The sequence below is a fragment of the Centruroides sculpturatus genome, unplaced genomic scaffold (assembly GCF_000671375.1).
Source record: "Centruroides sculpturatus isolate CEXI.00-Female unplaced genomic scaffold, Cexi_2.0 scaffold352, whole genome shotgun sequence".
NCBI lineage: Eukaryota > Metazoa > Arthropoda > Arachnida > Scorpiones > Buthidae > Centruroides > Centruroides sculpturatus.
In genome coordinates, this window is record NW_019384489.1 from 523,760 (window position 1) to 529,759 (window position 6,000).

The window sequence follows — 6,000 nt, forward strand, 5'->3', positions numbered from 1 at the left end:
GAATTATCACGCACGTGTCGCCAACACTTCTGTAATGGGACAATTAAATGAATGTCGTTAGTGCTGTCACAGAAGCATATTTAGAATTTCTGCTCTAGGAGGCATTGGTAGAACATCAAAAAAGAACAATCTCTTATAGAATTACCATATTTTATGGCATAGAATATTTAGGAAAAAAATATTTAGTGTATTTAATTTAAGCTAGCTTGCATCTTTGGCACTCAGCTCAAATTGTTTTACTGTATTCTGGCTAAAAACAAAAGTAAAATCAGAATGCCACATTTATCAGAAAAAAGAAGAGTTTAAAAGAAGTCATTTAATATTAAAATAATCTGCATGAATACATGACAAAGCTGCTTATCTATAACAAATAATATGTTTAATTAAACAGTAACATTTTTAATAAAATACAAAAATGCAGAAGGTATAAAATGTCTTTCCAATCACCAGCAACAATCAATCTTCATCTATAGACAACCTTTGTTGCTGGTGATTGCGAAGACGAATATCTGAAGACATTTTTATTCAAGATTTGAGCTAGGTAGAGGGTACCTAGGCTAAGAAAGGTGGTTTGAGAAATTCATTAGCCCAAGAGTGATTGAAATTTCATGTTAAGATATGGGGAAATTTTTCAGCCGTTTGTTTTTTGGAGAAAACAACAACAACCTTTGAAGAAAATTTAAAAAGTCTGTTTACAATTACAATTGTAAGACCAAGCACAGAATGTTTCATTCTCTTTAAGAAATATTAGAAATTTATGCAATTCAAATATTAGTTAACGTAGTAAGTTAAGGTTTTAAGGAGAAAAAAAATTCAGAACAAAATCCTTAGTTTATTCAGCTCTAATTCTAAGAAAAATATCTTTAAGTTTCTCACAACAGGAAACTAATTATGAAAAAACTAAATGATTGTAAGACAGTTAAGCATGGAAAATAGTTGATGCATTAATTGCAACAATGCTAGAATAATTGGAAAGATTTTTAATGAGCAAAACACCTAAAATATCTTAATAATTGTACTTATTTCTTAAAATACGTACAATTATTAAGATATTTTATATAGATTACAAATGTTTCTTAAAACATTTGTGTTCTATATCACTCTTATGCAATTTTCCATCTGACTGAACCAAGCAATTATAATTTTCTACTTGGTTTGATCAAATGAAAAATTGCAAGGGCAATGATAAAAACACTCTGAGAATGTCTGACTTTTCATACCCAGAAAATAAAATCCTTAATTTTACCATTTCAAATACTGATAGAAACTCTTCACTTAATTTTCTATATTCAAAATTTCATACAAAAGTCAAAGAAAAAATTTTTTGAGTATCAAAATTCATGTGTGTTTAGAGGTTAACAAATATTTTACAACTTATTGTTACTTTGTTCTTTCTTCTTAAAACATCCATGAACTTAAACCTAATCAAACATAATGAATAATTTGAAGTATTTCTGTGCTTTTTTGTATTATATTAATCTATGGTTATGAGTTCTAAATATTTCATTTTTCTATTGACTGACTGACTGACTAACTAACTGTTATTGCACCTTTTCGTAAATCACTTTCACACAACAGTATCTATTAATGCTACACTTCCTCCTATTTACATTTAAGTTCTATACAATATGTTTTTTCTGTTTTTTAACCTATTTCATGTTTTTAATTGTGAATGGTTGTAATATTGAATTAATAAATACAGAACATCCATCTTCCAATACAGGCAAATGAAGAGTATTTGTATTGGTAACTAAGAGAAATTTTATAAAAGACATTAAGCTTTTACTGTTGAAAACAAGAAATTGTAAGGGCTAGATCTTGACAGAAAGTATTATTCCAGTAGGCATCAGTCTTAACCAAAACTGATGCAGTAATAAGCTTCTGCTGGAATACACAGAAGAAAACAGCACTACATTGGCATTTGCAGATTTATTTTGTCAAAATAACTTAGGGCTAATACAGATGAGTGGTTAAAATGATGTTAATAAAATATAATGGAGGATATTGCTTCATCAGAGCTCACCACGCCAAAACCCGTAACATAAACATGTGCAGTGACTGCACATCAGTCACTGCACAGACAAACTCAATGAATATTGGAACACATTTTAGTACATTGCAGTTCACAAATGCACTGTTTGATGCATACTGTACCCAGTATAATAAATGAATGACTGTTCATTCCTAGAATTCTTAAACAAAGTGCTTGACTTTCATTAATCTATAAGAGAATGCAATCTTGATAACATTTTGAAGATAACATTGTCATCTTCAAACATATCTGATAATTTCCTTGTTTGCATACAATAGGAAGTATTCATATACAAGTATGAATGTTTGCTTGTTAAATCTTAAGCATTATGATGCACCATACACCTCTTAGTTTTGAAGAAAAATCTGACAACTAATTTTACTGAAGATAATTTTCATAAGTTAGGAAAAAATACTGACTTATCTAGTTTCTGTATTATACTGATATATCCATTACCTATTTCATAAACAATGCTAATTTATCGATCAATCAAGAAATGATATTAATATATACAGATGCTAGATAGTGCAGTTAACAATATAGTACCTTTCAGATGACTCTTTAATAGCTATTTAAGATATGTAAAATACAAGTTTTAATACAGAAATAGAATACTAAAATAAAATCATCACAGCAGAGTTTGATGAGCAATTTCTGAAAGACATGGCAGTGCTCATGGGTGACTGATTAATGCTCATACATATTTTATCCATCAATAAACTGGTTCAGAAAACAAAAATGCAAATTCTGTTCTAGAAAGTCAAAATTTGCATCTTAGAAATTTAAAAATATATTGCTAATACCTTCAATTAGCAGTTATCTTAACAATAGTTCAATTTGCTCCTCCATTAACCAAAATTAACATGTAAACAACATTAATTAGTGTTTACCGATAAGAAACTGCTGGAATCATGCCAATTATGAATGTAAACAGGATGCGCTAGTGAGACGACAGTAAAATTACCGAGGTGGCAAGAGAATTTTTTTATCTGTAGTTATATTTAGTTACTTGGGTTGTTTGCTTTTTTTCACCTATTTCCTTTTAGAGGTTGTTTTGTTAACTTGACAAAAGTATCAATTCTTCCCTGCTTACGAGCTAATTTGCATGTGTTGATATATTAAAATTGCATTCCACAAAAATATCAAAATGGTTTTATTAATAATGAAAAAATAATTATTGTAAAAATGTTATAACATTGATATAGATAATAAAAGTAATATTTATAATGGAAAATAACAGATAGATGATGATAAATTTGAGATAACATTACCGATTTTTACATTTGATAAAAAGTTAACAATGATAAATTATTACATCTCAATGTAGAGAAATAGAAACTAAATTTAAAAATTATCTAACAAATTAATCCAGGTTATCACTGACTCCAAACAAGAAGGAAAGGTTAAATTTTTTCTTTTTTATCTTATATTATAAACATGAACTTTAAGTAGAGTACTGATACGACCTGACGATTACAAGGATTAATCTGCACCACATGACTTCTAAACTTAAAAAGATTAAAATTTATCTTGTAAGTTATAAAGACTTATCTACAAACTATTTATACTCTACGAAAACATGCTGAAAACAGAAAATATTTTTAACTAGATTCATATTTTACGAAATTAAAACTGCAAACTTTCTAATTAAACTTAATTAGAAATAATTATTACAGTTGGGAAACTTACTTTTGTGTTCGTCGTAGAATCTTTCTGCCTTCTCTCGACTTAGTCTAGTGGTATCAGTTTGGATAAAATAGAAATTGTTATCCAGAATGATCTGCCTGATCATCTGAAAATAAAATTAAATACTTTATTTTATTTAATAATTTACACTAAAGCTTATTATTTTAAACTCGTGCATTTCTCCACTATCGATAATACTTATAAATCCTTCATCTTATCAAGAAGTTTGGAATCAAAAATTGAGGAAGATCGACACTTAATCTGTCACATCATGTAGAAAAAAAATTAAACTTCAACTAGTATATTCTATTTCTGATACTAATATTTATTAAATATATATTTTTAAACAGTTTTCTTAAGTTATCTTATCCATTAAAATACACCAAAACCTGTTTATGTAACAGGATCTGTGAAAACTGGTGGCACAAAATAAAAATACATAAATATTTATGTATTATATAACATAAAAAAAAATAAAAGTTTATAAAATGTCAAGAAGGTTATCAACTTTGTTTTTTTCTATTTTTTAAAGTTAAGCACATGTTAATTTATTACTACTGTAAGCAAAAATATTGCATATGTATAAACATCAATATTAATACATCTGTCAATAAAAATGATTTTAAATTATTTCCTCCAAAAGAATCATTCTACAGTCGAAAATTTGATTACTTTTTACTGCTTTAAATAAGTTTAAGTGAAGATGTTTTTGAAATGGAAACAGCAACTTAAACACTTGAAAAATCTTGAATCCATAATATTCTTTATTCAAAAATCAAAATATTAACATTTGTAGTTTGAATTACAGCATTATAAAGACAATATATTAATCATTTTGTCTTTAGTTCATTTCTGTTTATTACATTATCAACTACAATTGAAATGACAAGATTAAGGTTAAAGAGATTTAATTTTTAACTTTATTATTATTATTATTATTTATAAAACAAGAAAGAGTATTGGTATCAACAGTTTTTAATAATAACTGCATATAAAGATTCGAGTTATAAGCTTTTATTTTAAACAAGAACAAGGCAGGTTTAAACAAACAGCTGAAACATTTCAGAACCAACTTAGTATATAAAAAGTCTCTTAGAAATTCTATAGGTAAGACTCAAAATCATTTTTGGATCTTTAGACACTTTGATCTTAATCTGTATCTACTCACAATAGGGAATTTGGAAAATTTTCCCTCAAGCCCCAAGAAAATTTACGGGGTTTATAGCAGTTCCAGTACTTATAGGTTAGCAGGATGCCAGTCAATTGATGCAATCTAACTCTAACCTAAACCTAAACATAAAAACTAAACCTAACCTACACATTTGGAAATCCTCTCTGAACCAATTATCAACCGAATACATGCGAGTTGGATCGCATCAATTGACTGGCGCCCAGCTAACCGGAAAGTACCGCATTTCCTACTCCTATCAATGTGTTATTCTTACTGCTTTTTATTAATAAAGAAATTTTCTATGTATTTCATTTGTCCAAAGAAACAATAATAACGGTTAAAGAGATCCACCCTGCTCCAAACTCCATAAAAGCCAAACATAACCTGTAGCCTATACAGTATAAATCTTGTTTATATAAGTTGCAGATGAAGATCCAACATTGTAGGTTAATTCGTAAATTTAACGATTTATTAGGAATGAAGAGTATAAGTAAATTATACTTTTCATTCTTAATTACAAATTACCTAAAAGTAGTTTCTAAAAGTTATTCGCACATGTAAATACTATTAAACTTCGTGTAATTAATATATTAAAAGGAAAATACGAATAAAATAGCAAGAAGTAGTAGAGATTTCTATTAGGAGACGAACTGGCAGGTAACCAGAATGGTCGGTTGCTACCAAGAAGTGAATGAAAATAAACTAGAACAAAGAAAGTAAAGGCAGGAAAAAATATGGATTCCTTACTTGTATATCGTGTGGATGCCTACATACGTCGGGCTTCAATATGGCTAGAGTGAGCTGAAGAGGTTTGGCTATTTTACTCGCTGGATTCATTTCGCTTCGGTGACCAATTACCTAAATGATACGAACAGACACGTTGGACATTTTTAAACTGTTTATCCTCATGCGGGAAGTAAGAGCGTGATCAGCTGACAACTGTGCACGTGATATTTCGCAGTCGAAGGTTCTTCTCCATAAATGATCACGTGCGCCTAAAGCGCCGCTGATAAACAAATTGTTCATTTTTAGAAAAAAAAAAAATTATTATATATCAAATATTTATTTCGTTTATAATCTATTATTACTTTTATAATTTAAATTTATTTTT

General features: G+C 28.4%; 1 protein-coding gene across 2 annotated transcripts in view; it reads right to left on the minus strand.

Moving 5' to 3' along the window:
- The window catches only part of LOC111621713 (transmembrane protein 214-A-like), a 61,784-nt gene that overhangs the window by 1,190 nt on the left and 54,594 nt on the right, over window positions 1–6,000 (minus strand). The window lies entirely within an intron of this gene.